The sequence below is a fragment of the Clarias gariepinus genome, chromosome 5, assembly GCF_024256425.1.
Source record: "Clarias gariepinus isolate MV-2021 ecotype Netherlands chromosome 5, CGAR_prim_01v2, whole genome shotgun sequence".
Classification (NCBI taxonomy): Eukaryota; Metazoa; Chordata; class Actinopteri; order Siluriformes; family Clariidae; genus Clarias; species Clarias gariepinus.
In genome coordinates this window covers 4,321,553-4,341,433 of record NC_071104.1, presented here as the reverse complement: position 1 = coordinate 4,341,433, position 19,881 = coordinate 4,321,553, and the positions used below count along the sequence as shown (strand labels likewise).

Here is a 19,881-nt window from a genome sequence, read left to right as displayed (position 1 = left end):
GAGCGTTTTTCGTGATCAAATGGCAGTGTGAGTGTGACAACTTGTACCTAAATCTCCAAGTTGTCCAAGCTTCAAGATGGGGATGCTCAGATTTGGGGAACTCAAGACAATTCACAGCCATGACTTGACCTCCTCCTCAAAACAAGACTTTTTCTTTGCCACTTACTGTGCAGCATGTAAAATGAACCATAGAATCAAACAAAATGACCAGATTTCATGCATGTTTTGTTAAACACCAAGTGAGGCCTTTTTTTATTCAAATCTGTACTGGAAAACCTTATTGGATCTTTCCAATACACACAAGTGTACTGGTTGGCTTAAGTTCAGGATCTTTAGGCTTCAGACTGAAACCACGTTCACGTTTTACCTTAGCAAAACAGGAAAGCAGTTTAGAGAGCAACCTCTCCAACCATCTATGGGCAATGCTGCAAAATACAGACAGAAAGATGAAATGAACCTATAAGTCATGATCAATGACAACTTTTCATACCCAATCGTCAAATAGAAGCTGATTTCTTGACTTCAGCAATCAAACGTGCTGGGACATCTCAAAAGAATTTTTCAGCATCCGTGAAAAGGAAGTTCAGCTCAGAACCTGTAGCCTTTATTTTGGCACCCTGCTCCGGGCTTTGCCTCAACAACACAACCATGTCTACATAGTCCAAAATATCGAAGAAGCAAGCGCTTGATGAAGATAAGTGCCAACTTCTTCACTAGCAAGCAAAGCTATGCTGTGAGAAGTCAAGGATATTGATGCAGATCCATACAACTGCAACAATCATCTGTTGGTGCGAAAGCTATCCCTTTCTTGCCTTTCTTACAGCCAGAGTTGAATAACTTTGCAAGTCAGACAGGGTTCTGTGGCAAATTCCATGGTGAAATTAGGGCATTCTGTCGACGCTGTTGACAGCTTGTGGGATCAGCACCTGCCATAGTTGTTTGCATTTGGTGGAATTTGATTAGTAGCAACAAAAAAAGCATCTGCCTAATGAACTTGAGCATCCATGAATCTTGGAGAGCCTGAAAAAAAACACCCTGGTTGGCTCTGTGGCGCAATGGATAGCGCATTGGACTTCTAGACTCAGCTGTGGAGCTATTCAAAGGTTGCGGGTTCGAGTCCCGCCAGAGTCACTAACTAGTTACCTTCTTTTCATCCACACACCATGTCTAAAATTAAATCTTTGGTCAGGAATCCCTGTTCAAGATGCATTTTTCTATGTGCCATATTTGATTGAATGACTTGTCAGCTGAATTTAAGAAATATCATTGTTTTCCACATGTTTCTGCCCATTTGTCCCAAATCAAGCCCTCAGCTCAACTCCAGCTTCAACAAAAGGTTACGACATTGATTCACGCAATCCTTATGGGACAAAGAGCCAAAGTCCACAGCAGCAATCTGATGAACGCTTGCTTGCTTTTAGATGTGCATGGCATGTGGATTTTAAGCCATAACCTTTTGTTTGCTGTGGCTTGTGTGCCATTTACAGATCTAAAACTTGACATTTTCTTGAGGATTTTCACCCTTTTTGGGATCTTATCAAGCCGAAATCAAAGTTAGGATGGGCAAACAAACATCAAAGCATTTGCATGGCATCGCTGGTTGAGTACTCGTCTCACCAGCTCAGCGAGGTTTGCATGCGGATGGAGGAAATATTAGCATTGCGATCAGATTATGTCTTAGCCAGGAGAGTCTCGGTTAAAAGTGCTGGGTCATGCCTAAGGTGCCACCCAGGCAATTGGCACTGTGGCTTAGCTGGTGAAAGCACCTGTCTTGTAAACAGGAGATCCTGGGTTCAAATCCCAGCAGTGCCTGTTGTGAGTTTCATCTCTTGGTACACCAGACAAGGTCTGGGTCCAACTGCACGAGGAGCTCAAGGCTTAAGTGCTTGTGGGCTCAGGTTGTGGCAGGGTATCTTGCTTTCAGCCAGGATTTCGGCTCAGTTTTCATGTGTTTTCCACAGGTAGACACCTGTCCATGGAGCTCAAGCAAGGTAACTCTATTCATCCCACAGAAGTGAATGAACAGTGGCATTTTGATTTGCAAGAACTGAATCATTTTCTGAGTAGCCGTGGAACATTTGCTGATGTTGGTTACATTTAAATGAGGACAATGGCTGTCAATAAGCTAGTATATATATATATATATATATATTGTTACGTCCCAGTCTAGGGTTGGGCCGTACAGCAAATGATAGGTTCGGGGTTCTATTTTAAACTGTGTGAACAAGGTTGGATATAATGGTGTAATATACCGGAAAGAAATAGACAGGCACTTCGGCTGGCAAAAAGACAGGGTTTGTATTGCTTTACACAAAGCAAACAAAAATACTGACACAACACCAGGATCAGCTTCAGGGTGGACCCAGGCCAAAATAATAAACAAAACGGGTATCTGTATTTTACAAGCTTGTTTACCTAAACAAAATACAAACAAAAATACAGATAACTTACCTATCTCCCTAAACCAAAAACAGTGGATAAATTCCCTTTTCCCCAAAACAAATGGCAGCCACACCCCTACTACTGGTGCGTGCACAAACATAAAGTGAAAGTATTCACAAAAAATATATACAACAAAAACCAAGCAAACAAACCAAAAGGGACAAGCAATAATCAAAGTCAAAGGGTTGCAATAAAGTCAAAACCAGGGGTCCGTTCTTCGTACGTCGCTTGACACATCCGAGATGAACGGACACATCTAAGATGAGATCATCGTGCTAATTACGATCTGGCTAAGTTGGTTCTTCGAGCTCACCTGTTGTTGATGATTAGTATAGCTGGACTGAGTTGTCTAGGATTATTGCACGCTCGTGCGTTGGTTTAAAAGGCGATATGCATCGACAGTAGAAACACTGATCACAAGCCCTTTGATTGGTTGACGAAATGGAAAAAGAGCGGCTCAACTTTTTTTTGTAACACCTGTTATACGCTGAAATGCCCCTCTGCCATGGATTGCCCCCCCTACATAATCGCTTTCAAATATTATATTAGAACATAAATTCATAGGTTAATGGTTTACAAATTACAAATTACATGAGACAATAAAATAAAATAAGCAATATGAAAATAAATATGTCGTATATGAAAAAATAAAAATATTATGTATACTTTTATATTGTTTATTTTATAATAAAATTAGTTTTCGTCCAATTCATCATTATAAAAGATTAATTTTTAACATATATAAATATTTATTAGCATATTTTTATGACAAACCCCTGAAAAATAAATGTTAAAAAAAAAACCTGTCTCATGCCTAGGGTTTATTATAATAGTAATATCATATTTGATAATACTAAACCTATGAATTTATGTTCATATATAATATTTGATAGCGATTGTGTGTGTGTGTGTGTGTGAGTGGGGGGGAGTCCATGGCAGGGTGCATATACTTTTCTTTTTCCACGTGAGTCAGTCGTGCTCTTTAACCAATCAGATGTGACCTCGCCATTTCAACCAATCATAACCCGCCAGGAGCGCAGGCTAAATCCTGTTTACATGAAATAAACCTGCTCCCGAGCAGGTTCAAGCTTACGGATATGTTGCTATGACAACAAATGCTAGAAGCGCTTCGAAGAACGAAACAATCCAAGATCAGGACAAATCCACAACAATCAAATCCAGCTAACTGCGTTAGCGACGTACGAAGAACGGACCCCAGGGTACACAAGCCAATATCAAAAACACCAAAATAACAACTCTCTCTCCAAAACAATCAACGCCTCGCCTACACGCCTCCTCAATCCCAGGTCTCTCTCCGGTTTATAACTGGTCCACTCGATGCTGACGTCACTCAGGGCGGAAGTGCACGTGTGGAAGGTCAGCCAGCCGCTGGTGTAGTGGCAGTCGAAAACCTGGAGTGGAATGGGAGCGGAGCCGAACCTGGACACGCTGTAGTGGCAGTCGGAAAACTAGGAGTGGAATCAGGAACGGAGCTCGACCTGGGCACAATATACACACGCTACAAAGCACAGAAGCCTAAACACACACAGCGCGACCAAAATGTTGCGGGTTGTAACATTCCCCCCCACACACAAATGTGAACTTCTAAGTTCACCTAACTTTTATTCAAAACCACAAAACGAGGAATGGTTTGATTGGGCTTACCCACAAGTTGACATGTGTGACACGATCTACAATATTGAGCTACATGTCTTTTCATACCAGGCCATACAAAATATTTTAACGCCCTCAAGTAGGTTTTCCGTACGCCCACATGACCAGAACAAGGATGGTCGTGAGCCAACATGAGAACTTCGTTGCGAAGTTCTTGAGGGACTACAACCTGATATACATCACTCGAACCATTCAAAGAATAGAGTGGTGACCACTTTCGCATTAAAACTCCATTTTCCAAGAAGTAAGCAATTGGGTGCTTCTCCAGCTCTCCTTTCTTCACCGCAGTCTCAAAACAATGGGTTAGCGAAGGGTCGGCCTTCTGAGCTATCGCCAACTTGGCACGAGTTATGCGAAGTTTGGCATCTGGTTTCGAAGTAGCCTTTGGAACATCAGTAAATTTCACACTGGGGTTAAGCTGAGGCAGGCTTTCCTCAATGGTTTCCTCCTGGCATAAGAAAGAGTCAGACAAATCTACTACATCACTCAATTTCTTTTGCTGAGCACGCGTTAACACACAAGCAGGAAATACTGAAGGAATCTAAACTTCTAACTCTGGACAATCAGTAATCGGCTCAGATACAACCTCTGGAAGCGGAAAAATTTGGTTTCCAGCAATGTCATTCCCCAGAATGAATGAAATACCACTAACTGGCAATGCTGTACGAACGGCAACTTTAACAAAACCAGAAAAGCTTTTGGTTTCTAGATACAAGTTATGCAAAGGTGCCCGAATTACAGTCATACCAAATCCTTGAATTAACACATCACTCCCTAAATAAGAAGCTTCTGAAGAGGGTAATGCATTTTCCAAAATAAACGATTGAGCAGAACCGGTATCCCTCAATATTTTAATGGGGTTTCTTGTTTGACCAGCAACTAAAGATACATAACCAGAAAATATAAAAGGCTCAAACACCGATTCCCCAGTAAACTTAGCCAGCAGCCCTGCAGCATTTACCTTTTTGCTAGCAGGCTGCTGACGAGCCACCTTACGCTTTAACACCGGACAGGAGGCAATTAAGTGACCTTTTTCGTGGCAATAATAACAGTTACGGGATTCAGGCGAAGGGCTAACTGGAGAGCGAGCTTGAGCAGTTCTGTTTCGTGACTTCAATTGACGCAAGGAAGAATTACTATGAGACATGGGCATATTAAACACAGTCTTAGAAAAGACATCAATCTTCTGTTCATTTAAATACACAACTAGCTGCTCTGGAAGACAAGACTTAAACTCTTCTAGTAGAATCAATTCTTTAAGCTGCTCAAAACGTCTTACATTACTTGCAGAACACCATTTTTCAAAGAGCGAGCATTTCTCACGAGCAAACTCAACAAATGTTTGGCTATTTGGTTTGACTGCAGCTTTAACCACATCATAATCAAGGCTCTGTTCCAAAGAAAGAGCAGAGCATGCTTCTTGTCCTTTTCCTGTTAATTTACACTGCAGTAACAGTGTCCACAAACTTCTTGGCCATCTTAACGTGGTTGCAATTTTTTCAAACACTGCGAAATAAGAATCAACCTCCTTCTCTCTAAATATAGGCACTAGACCCACATGTCGGCTGACATCAAAAACAGGCTGGCTTACCGGTGAGGACTGGAGTGGAGCAAGTGGTGATGCCAGCGCACTGGAGACATCAGCTCCAACAAGACTGGGGGAAACTGCTGCAGGAGAACCAAACTTTCTTGGCAACGGCACAGGCTTCCGACTGGGTCCACTGAATCGGTCGGGCGTTCAGGTCAAATAGCCCCCAATTCCTCCCCATGCTCTGCTACTGTTCTTGTGTCACTGGCCCTTGGGAGAGGTGGAGTACCCACTCCCTCAGAAACTTGAGTCACATGGTCTCCTTGTCCAGAAGGCCAACCTTTGTCGATAATGCTGATCTTTTTGAAGGAATTCACATACCATGGGCATATAAGACATTCATTCATCCTAGATAAAACTTTAGAAGCAGGGCTGTTCAGAAGAGTGATCCTGGTAACAACTTTCACTGCATGTAAAGGTCGGAATCCCTTTTTTTTAGGGAAGAAAATGTTGAAAACATGGCAGTTAAACAGAAATCTTAATGGTTCGATTGATCTCAGCATAAATACTGGACAGGTTATCAGTCAGTGTGAAAGTTTAAAATTCTCATGACCAATCTCACCACTTGAAAGGGTTCACAAGTGCTTGGTTTCTTCAAATGTGTCAAACAATGGACGAGCATTGGGAAAGGATGGGTAAAGCTGCTTTTTGTGAGGGATGGCACACCTTCCAGAGCATGGATAGCTCAGTCGGTAGAGCATCAGACTTTTAATCTAAGGGTCCAGGGTTCAAGTCCCTGTTCAGGCGTTACCTTGGTGATTAGGAAAAAAAGAGTGTTTGGCACAAGTTGTTCAAAGCAATTAAGAGGGTTAGCTTGGATTAAGAAATTCTCAAAGATTGGAAATTGCAGACTACTTCAAATTCAAATTTTATTTGTCACATACACAGTCATACACAGTACGAAATGTAGTGAAATGCTTACACGACTGCCAGTGACCTTAAAAAGAAAATTAAAACTTATAAGTAATAAATATCAATATAAGAAATATGAAAATTTAAATAAAATTTAAATAAAAATTTAACTAGAAAAAATACAACCTGAAAATAGAAATATATTGTATACATAGAACTATAATTTTGTGCAAGTATGCATAGAAAAAGTGACTTTGTGCAATGGTTATTAAAGTGACTTTGTGTAATGGTCCAGAATGTAAACGTGAACATGTAGTGTAGATGTGATGTGCGTGGAGTTGTCCATAGTGTCCATGGATGTATAGAGATTGATTGATTGATTTTGAGAACTGTGAAAATATTGTGTTAGTTTTGCCTAGTGGTGTGGTTGAGAGACCTTATCGCCTGCGGGAAGAAGCTCCTCCTCAGTCTCTCTGTGTTGGCCCTCAGGGAGCGAAATCGCTTCCCAGACCGCAACAGAGTAAACAGTCCATTGTTGGGATGGCTGAGGTCCTTCACGACCTTCCTGGCCTTGGTCCAGCACCGCTTGGTGTAGATTGAGTGCAGGTCAGGGAGCTCGATGCGGATGATGCGCTCAGCTGATCGCACCACCCTCTGTAGAGCTCGTCTGTCCTGCATGGTGCTGTTCCTGAACCAGGTCGTGATGTTTCCTGTCAGGATGCTCTCTATGGTGCAGGAGTAGAAATTCCTGAGCACCTTGGAGGGCAGTCTAAAGTCTCTCAAGCGTCTGAGGTGGTACAGACGCTGCCGGGCCTTTTTTACCACGGTGTTGATGTGACAGGACCATGTCAGGTCCTGCGTGATGTGAACACCGAGGTATCTGAAGCTGTCCACTCTCTCCACTGGGCTCTTGTTGATGATGGGGGTCTGGTAGTTCCTCTCCTGTTTTGTACTGAAGTCCACTATCAGCTCCTTTGTCTTGCTGACGTTCAGGAGGAGATTGTTTCTCTGGCACCAGTTTTCCAGATTTTCAACCTCCTCCAGGTAGGCCGTCTCATCGTTGTTGGTGATCAGGCCCACCACGACAGTGTCGTCAGCAAACTTGATGACGGTGGTGGAGTTGGTAGTGGCCACGCAGTCAGAGGTGTACAGAGAGTACAGCAGGAGGCTCAGAACACAACCCTGGGGGGCTCCAGTACTGAGAGTGATGGAGGCTGAGACATGGCCGCCCATCCTTACTGCCTGTGGTCTGCCAGTCAGAAAATTGGAGATCCACTGACACATGGATGAGCTGAGTCCCAGGTGCTCCAGCTTGGTGGTGAGTGTGGAGGGAATTATGGTATTAAATGCAGAGCTGTAGTCGATGAAGAGCATTTTCACATAATTCCCCCTCCGAGTGTCCAGGTGAGTGAGAGATGTGTGGAGGAGATGTGAGATTGCATCGTCTGTGGAACGGTTTGGACGGTATGCAAACTGTAGTGGGTCCAGTGTGTCTGGTAGTGAAGAAATGATGAAGTCTCTGACCAGGCGTTCAAAGCACTTCATCACTACTGAGGTGAGGGCTACAGGGCGATAGTCATTGAGGGAAGCAGGATGAGGTTTCTTTGGGACTGGAACAATAATGGACTCTTTGAAGCATGTGGGGATCACCGACTGAGATAAAGAGATGTTGAATATCTCAGTGAACACAGGTGCTAGCTGGTCTGCGCAGGCTCTGAGAATGCGGCCTGAGATGCCATCTGGTCCTGCTGCTTTCCTGGTGTTCACTCTCTTGAAGGCTCTCCTCACTTCGTGCTCGGTGATGATGAACGTGCTTCCGGTGCTGGCAGTGACTTCCTGTCTGCAGCCATTAGCGCCGCTAGCATGCCTGCGCAGACCAGCTAGCATCTGTGTTCACTGAAATATTCAACATCTCTTTATCTCAGTCGGTGATCCCCACATGCTTCAAAGAGTCCATCATTGTTCCTGTCCCCTGATTATCGCCCTGTAGCCCTCACCTCAGTAGTGATGAAGTGCTTTGAGCGCCTGGTCTGAGACTTCATAATTTTTTCACTACCGGACACACTCGACATATCAAAGTTTGCAAACCGAAAGACTTTTGTATTTCTTTATATTCATATTTATTTCTTACGTATACGTTTTTTTTAGTAATTAGGCCAGTGAGTTGTTACCTGAGCGCTGTCATCTTTTATCAAGAGGTTGACACAAACATGCATGGTCATCCTAGAGATTGGATGAAATTTAAATTTCTACCAAGAATGTTGTTTCGTTTTACTGTGTACTAACTGTATATGGTTGAAGTGACAATAAAGCCTACTTGAACTTGAACTTGAACAATGGACGAGCATTGGGAAAGGATGGGTAAAACTGTTTTTTGTGAGGGATGGCACGCCTTCCAGAGCCTGGATAGCTCAGTCGGTAGAGCATCAGACTTTTAATCTGAGGGTCCAGGGTTCAAGTCCCTGTTCAGGCGTTACCTTGGTGATTAGGAAAAAAAGAGTGTTTGGCACAAGTTGTTCAAAGCAATTAAGAGGGTTAGCTTTGATTAAGAAATTCTCAAAGGCTGAAAATTGGAAATTGCAGACTACTTGCCAAGGATTTCCTGGTGGAGACTTACTCTTAGGAGATCGTCTTATGCTCAGGAAGGTCACCAAGGGATGGAAGTCCCACAAGTACAAGATGCTGCCAGTGAGGTCGGCTGCTGTCACGATGTCCAGTCACGCCAAACTTTCATCAGCATATCACCTGTCCCACCAGGGGCGAAAGGACACTCAACCACTGCTACACTACAGTCAAGGATGGCTACAGGGCACAATCTCATCCACCGTTTGGTAAATCTGACCATGCCGCTGGCCAAAATACAAACAAAGGCTGAAACAGGAAGTGTGTTTCAGAGGGAGGTCGCGCGCTGGACGGACCAATCAGTGGCCGCGTTACAGGATGCACTTGATGACGCAGACTGGGACATGTTCAGAAACAGCTCTGATGACGTCAGTGTGTTTATGCAAACGGTTGTGGGATTCATTGGAAAACTAGCGGATGATACCGTGGAGAAAAAGACTATCAGGACGTTTCCCAACCAGAAGCCGTGGGTGGATAAAACCATCAGCGACGCTCTGAGATCTCACACCGCTGCCTACAACGCAGGACTTGCGTCGGGGGACATGGACCCGTACAAAGCTGTGTCACATATTGTGCGAAAACGGTGAAAGAGGCGAAGCAGCGCTACATACGGAAACTAAAGTCACAACTTCAACAGAGTGACTTTAGGAGCCTGTGGCAGGGACTAAGGACAATAACGGACTATAAAACAGCAACAACCGGTATGGCGGACGCGACTCTGGCTGACCAGCAGAACACATTCTATGCTCGCTTCGAGGCTGCAGCTGAAGACGCTAGCGATGCTAATGTTAGCGGCGCGACAGGCTGCAGACAGGAAGACACTGCCAGCACCGGAAGCGCGCTCATCATCACCGAGCACAACGTGAGGAGAGCCTTCAAGAGAGTAAACACCAGGAAAGCAGCAGGACCAGACGGCATCTCAGCTCATATTCTCAGAGCCTGCGCAGACCAGCTAGCATCTGTGTTCACTGAAATATTCAACATCTCTTTATCTCAGTCAGTAGCCCTCACCTCAGTAGTGATGAAGTGCTTTGAGCGCCTGGTCTGAGACTTCATAATTTCTTCACTACCGGACACACTCGACATACTAAAGTTTGCAAACCGAAAGACTTTTGTATTTCTTTTTATTCATATTTATTTCTTACGTATAATTTTTTTTTAGTAATTAGGTCAGTGAGTTGTTACCTGAGCACTGTCATCTTTTATCAAGAGGTTGACACAAACATGCATGGTCATCCTAGAGATTGGATGAAATTTAAATTTCTACCACGAACCTGTTTAAAAACGCCAGCAACACACGCCGCCACACACAGAGGGAGCAGCTCATGACCTCGACGTGATTTGAACACGCAACCTTCTGATCTGGAGTCAGACGCGCTACCGTTGCGCCACGAGGTCCTACATTGCCAGCAGAAGCTTATTGGCTAACCTGTCTGATTTCCCCCCTCCATGAATATCAAGAGCGTTTTTCGTGATCAAATGGCAGTGTGAGTGTGACAACTTGTACCTAAATCTCCAAGTTGTCCAAGCTTCAAGATGGGGATGCTCAGATTTGGGGAACTCAAGACAATTCACAGCCATGACTTGACCTCCTCCTCAAAACAAGACTTTTTCTTTGCCACTTACTGTGCAGCATGTAAAATGAACCATAGAATCAAACAAAATGACCAGATTTCATGCATGTTTTGTTAAACACCAAGTGAGGCCTTTTTTTATTCAAATCTGTACTGGAAAACCTTATTGGATCTTTCCAATACACACAAGTGTACTGGTTGGCTTAAGTTCAGGATCTTTAGGCTTCAGACTGAAACCACGTTCACGTTTTACCTTAGCAAAACAGGAAAGCAGTTTAGAGAGCAACCTCTCCAACCATCTATGGGCAATGCTGCAAAATACAGACAGAAAGATGAAATGAACCTATAAGTCATGATCAATGACAACTTTTCATACCCAATCGTCAAATAGAAGCTGATTTCTTGACTTCAGCAATCAAACGTGCTGGGACATCTCAAAAGAATTTTTCAGCATCCGTGAAAAGGAAGTTCAGCTCAGAACCTGTAGCCTTTATTTTGGCACCCTGCTCCGGGCTTTGCCTCAACAACACAACCATGTCTACATAGTCCAAAATATCGAAGAAGCAAGCGCTTGATGAAGATAAGTGCCAACTTCTTCACTAGCAAGCAAAGCTATGCTGTGAGAAGTCAAGGATATTGATGCAGATCCATACAACTGCAACAATCATCTGTTGGTGCGAAAGCTATCCCTTTCTTGCCTTTCTTACAGCCAGAGTTGAATAACTTTGCAAGTCAGACAGGGTTCTGTGGCAAATTCCATGGTGAAATTAGGGCATTCTGTCGACGCTGTTGACAGCTTGTGGGATCAGCACCTGCCATAGTTGTTTGCATTTGGTGGAATTTGATTAGTAGCAACAAAAAAAGCATCTGCCTAATGAACTTGAGCATCCATGAATCTTGGAGAGCCTGAAAAAAAACACCCTGGTTGGCTCTGTGGCGCAATGGATAGCGCATTGGACTTCTAGACTCAGCTGTGGAGCTATTCAAAGGTTGCAGGTTCGAGTCCCGCCAGAGTCACTAACTAGTTACCTTCTTTTCATCCACACACCATGTCTAAAATTAAATCTTTGGTCAGGAATCCCTGTTCAAGATGCATTTTTCTATGTGCCATATTTGATTGAATGACTTGTCAGCTGAATTTAAGAAATATCATTGTTTTCCACATGTTTCTGCCCATTTGTCCCAAATCAAGCCCTCAGCTCAACTCCAGCTTCAACAAAAGGTTACGACATTGATTCACGCAATCCTTATGGGACAAAGAGCCAAAGTCCACAGCAGCAATCTGATGAACGCTTGCTTGCTTTTAGATGTGCATGGCATGTGGATTTTAAGCCATAACCTTTTGTTTGCTGTGGCTTGTGTGCCATTTACAGATCTAAAACTTGACATTTTCTTGAGGATTTTCACCCTTTTTGGGATCTTATCAAGCCGAAATCAAAGTTAGGATGGGCAAACAAACATGAAAGCATTTGCATGGCATCGCTGGTTGAGTACTCGTCTCACCAGCTCAGCGAGGTTTGCATGCGGATGGAGGAAATATTAGCATTGCGATCAGATTATGTCTTAGCCAGGAGAGTCTCGGTTAAAAGTGCTGGGTCATGCCTAAGGTGCCACCCAGGCAATTGGCACTGTGGCTTAGCTGGTGAAAGCACCTGTCTTGTAAACAGGAGATCCTGGGTTCAAATCCCAGCAGTGCCTGTTGTGAGTTTCATCTCTTGGTACACCAGACAAGGTCTGGGTCCAACTGCACGAGGAGCTCAAGGCTTAAGTGCTTGTGGGCTCAGGTTGTGGCAGGGTATCTTGCTTTCAGCCAGGATTTCGGCTCAGTTTTCATGTGTTTTCCACAGGTAGACACCTGTCCATGGAGCTCAAGCAAGGTAACTCTATTCATCCCACAGAAGTGAATGAACAGTGGCATTTTGATTTGCAAGAACTGAATCATTTTCTGAGTAGCCGTGGAACATTTGCTGATGTTGGTTACATTTAAATGAGGACAATGGCTGTCAATAAGCTAGTATATATATATATATATATATATATATATATATATATATATATATATATATATATATATTGTTACGTCCCAGTCTAGGGTTGGGCCGTACAGCAAATGATAGGTTCGGGGTTCTATTTTAAACTGTGTGAACAAGGTTGGATATAATGGTGTAATATACCGGAAAGAAATAGACAGGCACTTTAGCTGGCAAAAAGACAGGGTTTGTATTGCTTTACACAAAGCAAACAAAAATACTGACACAACACCAGGATCAGCTTCAGGGTGGACCCAGGCCAAAATAATAAACAAAACGGGTATCTGTATTTTACAAGCTTGTTTACCTAAACAAAACACAAACAAAAATACAGATAACTTACCTATCTCCCTAAACCAAAAACAGTGGATAAATTCCCTTTTCCCCAAAACAAATGGCAGCCACACCCCTACTACTGGTGCGTGCACAAACATAAAGTGAAAGTATTCACAAAAAATATATACAACAAAAACCAAGCAAACAAACCAAAAGGGACAAGCAATAATCAAAGTCAAAGGGTTGCAATAAAGTCAAAACCAGGGGTCCGTTCTTCGTACGTCGCTTGACACATCCGAGATGAACGGACACATCTAAGATGAGATCATCGTGCTAATTACGATCTGGCTAAGTTGGTTCTTCGAGCTCACCTGTTGTTGATGATTAGTATAGCTGGACTGAGTTGTCTAGGATTATTGCGCGCTCGTGCGTTGGTTTAAAAGGCGATATGCATCGACAGTAGAAACACTGATCACAAGCCCTTTGATTGGTTGACGAAATGGAAAAAGAGCGGCTCAACTTTTTTTTGTAACACCTGTTATACGCTGAAATGCCCCTCTGCCATGGATTGCCCCCCCTACATAATCGCTTTCAAATATTATATTAGAACATAAATTCATAGGTTAATGGTTTACAAATTACAAATTACATGAGACAATAAAATAAAATAAGCAATATGAAAATAAATATGTCGTATATGAAAAAATAAAAATATTATGTATACTTTTATATTGTTTATTTTATAATAAAATTAGTTTTCGTCCAATTCATCATTATAAAAGATTAATTTTTAACATATATAAATATTTATTAGCATATTTTTATGACAAACCCCTGAAAAATAAATGTTAAAAAAAAAACCTGTCTCATGCCTAGGGTTTATTATAATAGTAATATCATATTTGATAATACTAAACCTATGAATTTATGTTCATATATAATATTTGATAGCGATTGTGTGTGTGTGTGTGTGTGAGTGGGGGGGAGTCCATGGCAGGGTGCATATACTTTTCTTTTTCCACGTGAGTCAGTCGTGCTCTTTAACCAATCAGATGTGACCTCGCCATTTCAACCAATCATAACCCGCCAGGAGCGCAGGCTAAATCCTGTTTACATGAAATAAACCTGCTCCCGAGCAGGTTCAAGCTTACGGATATGTTGCTATGACAACAAATGCTAGAAGCGCTTCGAAGAACGAAACAATCCAAGATCAGGACAAATCCACAACAATCAAATCCAGCTAACTGCGTTAGCGACGTACGAAGAACGGACCCCAGGGTACACAAGCCAATATCAAAAACACCAAAATAACAACTCTCTCTCCAAAACAATCAACGCCTCGCCTACACGCCTCCTCAATCCCAGGTCTCTCTCCGGTTTATAACTGGTCCACTCGATGCTGACGTCACTCAGGGCGGAAGTGCACGTGTGGAAGGTCAGCCAGCCGCTGGTGTAGTGGCAGTCGAAAACCTGGAGTGGAATGGGAGCGGAGCCGAACCTGGACACGCTGTAGTGGCAGTCGGAAAACTAGGAGTGGAATCAGGAGCGGAGCTCGACCTGGGCACAATATACACACGCTACAAAGCACAGAAGCCTAAACACACACAGCGCGACCAAAATGTTGCGGGTTGTAACATTCCCCCCCACACACAAATGTGAACTTCTAAGTTCACCTAACTTTTATTCAAAACCACAAAACGAGGAATGGTTTGATTGGGCTTACCCACAAGTTGACATGTGTGACACGATCTACAATATTGAGCTACATGTCTTTTCATACCAGGCCATACAAAATATTTTAACGCCCTCAAGTAGGTTTTCCGTACGCCCACATGACCAGAACAAGGATGGTCGTGAGCCAACATGAGAACTTCGTTGCGAAGTTCTTGAGGGACTACAACCTGATATACATCACTCGAACCATTCAAAGAATAGAGTGGTGACCACTTTCGCATTAAAACTCCATTTTCCAAGAAGTAAGCAATTGGGTGCTTCTCCAGCTCTCCTTTCTTCACCGCAGTCTCAAAACAATGGGTTAGCGAAGGGTCGGCCTTCTGAGCTATCGCCAACTTGGCACGAGTTATGCGAAGTTTGGCATCTGGTTTCGAAGTAGCCTTTGGAACATCAGTAAATTTCACACTGGGGTTAAGCTGAGGCAGGCTTTCCTCAATGGTTTCCTCCTGGCATAAGAAAGAGTCAGACAAATCTACTACATCACTCAATTTCTTTTGCTGAGCACGCGTTAACACACAAGCAGGAAATACTGAAGGAATCTAAACTTCTAACTCTGGACAATCAGTAATCGGCTCAGATACAACCTCTGGAAGCGGAAAAATTTGGTTTCCAGCAATGTCATTCCCCAGAATGAATGAAATACCACTAACTGGCAATGCTGTACGAACGGCAACTTTAACAAAACCAGAAAAGCTTTTGGTTTCTAGATACAAGTTATGCAAAGGTGCCCGAATTACAGTCATACCAAATCCTTGAATTAACACATCACTCCCTAAATAAGAAGCTTCTGAAGAGGGTAATGCATTTTCCAAAATAAACGATTGAGCAGAACCGGTATCCCTCAATATTTTAATGGGGTTTCTTGTTTGACCAGCAACTAAAGATACATAACCAGAAAATATAAAAGGCTCAAACACCGATTCCCCAGTAAACTTAGCCAGCAGCCCTGCAGCATTTACCTTTTTGCTAGCAGGCTGCTGACGAGCCACCTTACGCTTTAACACCGGACAGGAGGCAATTAAGTGACCTTTTTCGTGGCAATAATAACAGTTACGGGATTCAGGCGAAGGGCTAACTGGAGAGCGAGCTTGAGCAGTTCTGTTTCGTGACTTCAATTGACGCAAGGAAGAATTACTATGAGACATGGGCATATTAAACACAGTCTTAGAAAAGACATCAATCTTCTGTTCATTTAAATACACAACTAGCTGCTCTGGAAGACAAGACTTAAACTCTTCTAGTAGAATCAATTCTTTAAGCTGCTCAAAACGTCTTACATTACTTGCAGAACACCATTTTTCAAAGAGCGAGCATTTCTCACGAGCAAACTCAACAAATGTTTGGCTATTTGGTTTGACTGCAGCTTTAACCACATCATAATCAAGGCTCTGTTCCAAAGAAAGAGCAGAGCATGCTTCTTGTCCTTTTCCTGTTAATTTACACTGCAGTAACAGTGTCCACAAACTTCTTGGCCATCTTAACGTAGTTGCAATTTTTTCAAACACTGCGAAATAAGAATCAACCTCCTTCTCTCTAAATATAGGCACTAGACCCACATGTCGGCTGACATCAAAAACAGGCTGGCTTACCGGTGAGGACTGGAGTGGAGCAAGTGGTGATGCCAGCGCACTGGAGACATCAGCTCCAACAAGACTGGGGGAAACTGCTGCAGGAGAACCAAACTTTCTTGGCAACGGCACAGGCTTCCGACTGGGTCCACTGAATCGGTCGGGCGTTCAGGTCAAATAGCCCCCAATTCCTCCCCATGCTCTGCTACTGTTCTTGTGTCACTGGCCCTTGGGAGAGGTGGAGTACCCACTCCCTCAGAAACTTGAGTCACATGGTCTCCTTGTCCAGAAGGCCAACCTTTGTCGATAATGCTGATCTTTTTGAAGGAATTCACATACCATGGGCATATAAGACATTCATTCATCCTAGATAAAACTTTAGAAGCAGGGCTGTTCAGAAGAGTGATCCTGGTAACAACTTTCACTGCATGTAAAGGTCGGAATCCCTTTTTTTTAGGAAAGAAAATGTTGAAAACATGGCAGTTAAACAGAAATCTTAATGGTTCGATTGATCTCAGCATAAATACTGGACAGGTTATCAGTCAGTGTGAAAGTTTAAAATTCTCATGACCAATCTCACCACTTGAAAGGGTTCACAAGTGCTTGGTTTCTTCAAATGTGTCAAACAATGGACGAGCATTGGGAAAGGATGGGTAAAGCTGCTTTTTGTGAGGGATGGCACACCTTCCAGAGCATGGATAGCTCAGTCGGAGCATCAGACTTTTAATCTAAGGGTCCAGGGTTCAAGTCCCTGTTCAGGCGTTACTTTGGTGATTAGGAAAAAAAGAGTGTTTGGCACAAGTTGTTCAAAGCAATTAAGAGGGTTAGCTTTAATTAAGAAATTCTCAAAGGCTGAAAATTGGAAATTGCAGACTACTTGCCAAGGATTTCCTGGTGGAGACTTACTCTTAGGAGATTGTCTTATGCTCAGGAAGGTCACCAAGGGATGGAAGTCCCACAAGTACAAGATGGCGCCAGTGAGGTCGGCTGCTGTCACGATGTCCAGTCACGCCAAACTTTCATCAGCATATCACCTGTCCCACCAGGGGCGAAAAGACACTCAACCACTGCTACGCTACAGTCAAGGATGGCTACAGGGAACAATCTCGTCCACCGTTTGGTAAATCTGACCATGCCGCTGGCCAAAATACAAACAAAGGCTGAAACAGGAAGTGTGGGTTCAGAGGAAGGTCGCGCGCTGGACGGACCAATCAGTGGCTGCGTTACAGGATGCACTTGATGACGCAGACTGGGACATGTTCAGAAACAGCTCTGATGATGTCAGTGTGTTTATGCAAACGGTTGTGGGATTCATTGGGAAACTAGCGGATGATACCGTGGAGAAAAAGACTATTAGGACGTTTCCCAACCAGAAGCCGTGGGTGGATAAAACCATCAGCGACGCTCTGAGATCTCACACCGCTGCCTACAACGCAGGACTTGCGTCGGGGGACATGGACTCGTACAAAGCTGTGTCACATATTGTGCGAAAACGGTGAAAGAGGCGAAGCAGCGCTACATATGGAAACTAAAGTCATAACTTCAACAGAGTGACTTTAGGAGCCTGTGGCAGGGACTAAGGACAATAACGGACTATAAAACAGCAACAACCGGTATGGCGAACGCGGACGCGACCCTGGCTGACCAGCAGAACACATTCTATGCTCGCTTCGAGGCTGCAGCTAAAGACGCTAGCGATGCTAATGTTAGCGGCGCGACGGGCTGCAGACAGGAAGACACTGCCAGCACCGGAAGCGCGCTCATCATCACCGAGCACAACGTGAGGAGAGCCTTCAAGAGAGTGAACACCAGGAAAGCAGCAGGACCAGACGGCATCTCAGCTCATATTCTCAGAGCCTGCGCAGACCAGCTAGCATCTGTGTTCACTGAAATATTCAACATCTCTTTATCTCAGTCAGTAGCCCTCACCTCAGTAGTGATGAAGTGCTTTGAGCGCCTGGTCTGAGACTTCATAATTTCTTCACTACCGGACACACTCGACATACTAAAGTTTGCAAACCGAAAGACTTTTGTATTTCTTTTTATTCATATTTATTTCTTACGTATAATTTTTTTTTAGTAATTAGGTCAGTGAGTTGTTACCTGAGCACTGTCATCTTTTATCAAGAGGTTGACACAAACATGCATGGTCATCCTAGAGATTGGATGAAATTTAAATTTCTACCACGAACCTGTTTAAAAACGCCAGCAACACACGCCGCCACACACAGAGGGAGCAGCTCATGACCTCGACGTGATTTGAACACGCAACCTTCTGATCTGGAGTCAGACGCGCTACCGTTGCGCCACGAGGTCCTACATTGCCAGCAGAAGCTTATTGGCTAACCTGTCTGATTTCCCCCCTCCATGAATATCAAGAGCGTTTTTCGTGATCAAATGGCAGTGTGAGTGTGACAACTTGTACCTAAATCTCCAAGTTGTCCAAGCTTCAAGATGGGGATGCTCAGATTTGGGGAACTCAAGACAATTCACAGCCATGACTTGACCTCCTCCTCAAAACAAGACTTTTTCTTTGCCACTTACTGTGCAGCATGTAAAATGAACCATAGAATCAAACAAAATGACCAGATTTCATGCATGTTTTGTTAAACACCAAGTGAGGCCTTTTTTTATTCAAATCTGTACTGGAAAACCTTATTGGATCTTTCCAATACACACAAGTGTACTGGTTGGCTTAAGTTCAGGATTTTTAGGCTTCAGACTGAAACCACGTTCACGTTTTACCTTAGCAAAACAGGAAAGCAGTTTAGAGAGCAACCTCTCCAACCATCTATGGGCAATGCTGCAAAATACAGACAGAAAGATGAAATGAACCTATAAGTCATGATCAATAACAACTTTTCATACCCAATTTTTCATACCCTTCATTTGTACATTTGTACATACCCAACTTGTAGCCTTCATTTTGGCACCCAGCTCTGCCTCAACAACACAACCATGTGCAGAGACGTCTAGTAAACAGGAGATCCCAGGAAAGCTGAACAGGAGCGTTTAAATCCCAACAATGCCTCTTGCTGTGCACTTCTGTTGCTCTGCAGATCAGACTGGTTTCTGTGGAGAAAATTAAATCTTTGCTTTATGTCCGACCGTTAACAGCTCATGGGTTAAGGCAGTGGTTCTCAAAGTGTGGGGCGCGCCCCACTAGTGGGGAATAAAGACATGACAGGTGGGGCGCAATGAACGGGAGGGAATTAGTGGAAAATATATTTTTTTAAAGTGCCTAATTTAATTAATGCTTTTCTTCATTGACAATGAAAATCATAAACTTAAAACAAAACAAAGAAATGGGTCATTAATACAAGTAAATTAAAATATCATCAGTTCGGGGCCCGGGAGAAAAAGTGGAACCATAATGCAACAATAACGGTTTAACATCGGCCTGTTAATTGCAGAGGAACAATATAAGGAATCATTCACAAAGCGGGTCAGTAGCGTATGTAGTGGGCAATGGATAAATTTGTTACATGGACCGCAAAAAAAGCAGGTGATTCAGGGCAAGC

The 19,881-nt window shown here is 43.3% G+C and overlaps 6 non-coding genes across 6 annotated transcripts; 4 read left to right on the top strand and 2 right to left on the bottom strand.

The window, feature by feature from the left end:
- Positions 1-1,041: 1,041 nt before the first annotated feature.
- trnar-ucu (transfer RNA arginine (anticodon UCU)) lies at positions 1,042-1,131 on the top strand. The gene is given in 2 exon segments: positions 1,042-1,078; positions 1,096-1,131. It is a non-coding gene; the product is annotated as a tRNA-Arg (tRNA).
- A 607-nt stretch (positions 1,132-1,738) lies between these two features.
- On the top strand, positions 1,739-1,812 carry trnat-ugu (transfer RNA threonine (anticodon UGU)). Its single transcript has one exon. It is a non-coding gene; the product is annotated as a tRNA-Thr (tRNA).
- A 7,144-nt stretch (positions 1,813-8,956) lies between these two features.
- trnak-uuu (transfer RNA lysine (anticodon UUU)) lies at positions 8,957-9,029 on the top strand. The gene has a single exon. It is a non-coding gene; the product is annotated as a tRNA-Lys (tRNA).
- Positions 9,030-10,504: 1,475 nt separating this feature from the next.
- On the bottom strand, positions 10,505-10,576 carry trnaw-cca (transfer RNA tryptophan (anticodon CCA)). Its single transcript has one exon. It is a non-coding gene; the product is annotated as a tRNA-Trp (tRNA).
- Positions 10,577-12,376: 1,800 nt separating this feature from the next.
- On the top strand, positions 12,377-12,450 carry trnat-ugu (transfer RNA threonine (anticodon UGU)). The gene has a single exon. It is a non-coding gene; the product is annotated as a tRNA-Thr (tRNA).
- A 6,154-nt stretch (positions 12,451-18,604) lies between these two features.
- trnaw-cca (transfer RNA tryptophan (anticodon CCA)) lies at positions 18,605-18,676 on the bottom strand. The gene has a single exon. It is a non-coding gene; the product is annotated as a tRNA-Trp (tRNA).
- Between the last annotated feature and the right edge of the window lie 1,205 nt (positions 18,677-19,881).